This window comes from Condylura cristata, unplaced genomic scaffold (assembly GCF_000260355.1).
Source record: "Condylura cristata isolate star-nosed mole 26May11 unplaced genomic scaffold, ConCri1.0 scaffold00002, whole genome shotgun sequence".
Lineage (NCBI taxonomy): Eukaryota > Metazoa > Chordata > Mammalia > Eulipotyphla > Talpidae > Condylura > Condylura cristata.
Window position 1 is genome coordinate 54,508,501 of NW_004567103.1, and position 3,019 is coordinate 54,511,519.

At 33.9% G+C, this 3,019-nt stretch overlaps 1 pseudogene; it reads left to right on the forward strand.

Annotated features, from left to right (window-relative positions):
- Nucleotides 1-725: 725 nt before the first annotated feature.
- LOC101623997 lies at nt 726-1,362 on the forward strand (annotated as a pseudogene).
- The last annotated feature ends 1,657 nt before the right edge of the window (nt 1,363-3,019 follow it).

A 3,019-nucleotide genomic window follows, 5' to 3' on the forward strand; every position in this document is an offset into this window, starting at 1 on the left:
TAAGATATTTTGGGGTTAACTAAACAGACCTATAAGAAAAGCTTTTAAGTAAAATGTTTCTCATATATCAGAATAAATTACAAGTTGAACTGGGAAAAGTGGAAATATACAAAATAAAACAGCAGTACTAGTAGAAATATAGATGAATTCCTTGTTATTGAGTAGAGTAGGTAAAACTTTTCTAACAGTGATAACAAACTGTAAATATTGACCAAGAATTTTTCAAACTCAGATTTTTGAAAAGTAAGTTCAACTTTTAGACTTACAGAAGTTTTTCTGTAGTTTTCATTTCAGTTGATAACTGCTAGCATTTTCCACATTTGCTTTTCTTCTTATACATATGCATGACCCTTATTACAATTGCTCCTATAATTGTTTATTATTTTGCTGAACTATTTATGAATAATTGCAGGTGTCATGGCTCCTTTTACCTCATTGTGCATCTTGGAAAACAAGGATATTCCTATATCTCTACACCATAATTATAAAAATCAGGAAATGCATCATTAACTGAATATATCTCCTAACATTCAGTCAGTTTTCAGTATTTGTTGTCTTTGTCTCAGTTGTTCTGTATAACAATTATTTCATCACATATGTCTCGCATGTCATTGTCATGTCTTGTTAGTTTTTTAAAACCTGGAATGTGGCCACTTTCTACTTTCAGGGAAATGGCATTGGCCATTTTAACACAAAATGTCTATTTGACCAATTTAACACAAAACATGTATATTCAACCAAATCATACAATTTCTATTAGCAATATGATTGACAAGATTAAAAGAGAATTGAAGGTAATCTATATGCCCGGTTTTCTGAGTTTGGTCACAAGAGAGCTATTTTGGCTTTAAAATCCATGAAAATGAAAGAGCAAACATTTGTTGTATTTAAGGAAGGACTCATCTAGAAATCTTGAAGGCAGTTACAAAGATTCCCATTTTATATTAAACCAATGCAAATCCAGCATGCAAATACAGATTCTGATGTAGTGTCTAAAATGTGTGGCGCCATTGCTGACAAAAGAAAGAGAAAAGCCAAAACTGTGGAACAGATTTTAACAAGCACAAACAAAAAGACTGGTCAGAGAACACAAAATTCAGCTAATACTTACGGAAATTTAACACCAGATCCTCAAGTTTCTGATTACACTCCAAACAGTGTTTTTTCCTTAATAATTTAACAGAATCATTCAAGCATTTCATCAGTTTCTTGGTTTCAGGGAAGTATGTTTGGTAGTGAGAGGCATAATATTGGCTTTTGTTGAATCTCAAAATGTTGGACAGGTTGGAGCTGCCAGGGATGTATCACGGATTTAAGATCATAACCATCCATGCTCTGAAGATCACCTGTGTCATGAAATAACATGTGGGGTAGCTGTCTTTGCAGGATTTGGTGTTATTTATAGTGTTTGTTTTGCTAACATTTAGTCATGTCATTTTAATAGGGCTGATGGGGTGAGAAGGGGAAATTTTGTGAAGGATTAAAAAATTATCTGCTATTTGTTAAATCTTCATGAGCTATGTCATATGAAAGCCTAATTTTGTACAATAAACTTTTGTTTGTATTCTATACATAAAAAATAAAATGAGAACCTGGAATACATACTTAATATTTGTCTTTTATAAAAGAAGTGACATTTCCAAAGTAGATAGTCTAATTGTCTTATGCAACTTAAAATTGGTGTTGCGTATTCTCATTAAATTCAGGTTATGCATTTCTTATAGCTTTATTGAAATATATTTCACATATAATAAAATCAACTCAGTTAACATGTACAGTTTAGTGGTTCTTAGTATATTCAGAGTTTATAACCAACATTATTATCTAATTTTAGAACATTTTCAAACCCTAAATAACATTATCAGTAATTCCCAATTCCTGTGCCTCTTTCCACCTCCACCATCTCAACCCTAATCATCTATTAATTTTTGTTTCTGTGTTTGCCTATTCTAGACATTGCACATAAATGGGACCATAAATATTGTTTCCATGTTGCTTATAATAACAATATAATACTTTCAATAAAAGGTACTGTGATATAATTATATATACATTTTTAAAAATTGAACTAACAGTAACAGACCTATATAAGTCTTAAAGAGTATAGGTTTGTGCCTCTACAAATGCACGGTACAACACCACACTCACTCACTCAGCAATCCTCCACTGTAATCCATTGGGCTTTCTGTAGCCTTGGTCACTCCAAACTCCTGTAAGGTACTTCAGGTGGTTTCTTTCACTTACATAGTATTTTCAAGGTTCTTCCTTATTGAATCATGTGTTAGCATGTCATTTTTTTTTTTTTTTTAAGATTTCTTTATTTGCGCATACAGAACTGGGGTACAGGCCAGAGGCTCAGGGGCGGCGAGAGGCTTCACCAGAGACAGAGTGGGGAACAGAACAGGCAGATCCACGAAGTACACTGCTGAGGGGAGCAGCAGGCGGGTCAGGAGAGGTCTGCCACACCATGTGGTCACCTCCGGGGCAGGCGGGAATCGAACTCATGCGAAAGCGTCTTTAGATTCTCAGTGCTGTGCTTTAACCCCCTGCGCCACCAGGGAGGGCCCAGCATGTCATTCTTTTACAAATAAAACCCCATTATAGAATTATATTCCAGTAAGATCCCATTTTTCATAATTTGATCACTTGTTTCACATTTAGGTTGTTCTACTTCTTGTCTGTGTGATTAGTGTTTCTGTGAACAGTCATTCACAAAATTTTGTGTCAGCCTATGTTTTATTTCTCATGATAACTCTACATTTACCTTTAGACAAGCTGTCAAATTGTTTCTAAAGCAACTACACATTTTACCTTCTTATTAGCAAGGAGTGAGTTTCTGTACTCTTTCACCAATACTTGTTATTGTTTGTCCTTTATATTTTTCATATCCTAGCAAGTTTGAAGTGGTTTCTTACTGGCTTTGATTTGTATTCTTATTGTAAAATGTGATGTTTATCTTTTCATGGGTTTATTATCCATCTGCTCATTATCTTTGGAAAAACATGTTTTCTCTTGGAAG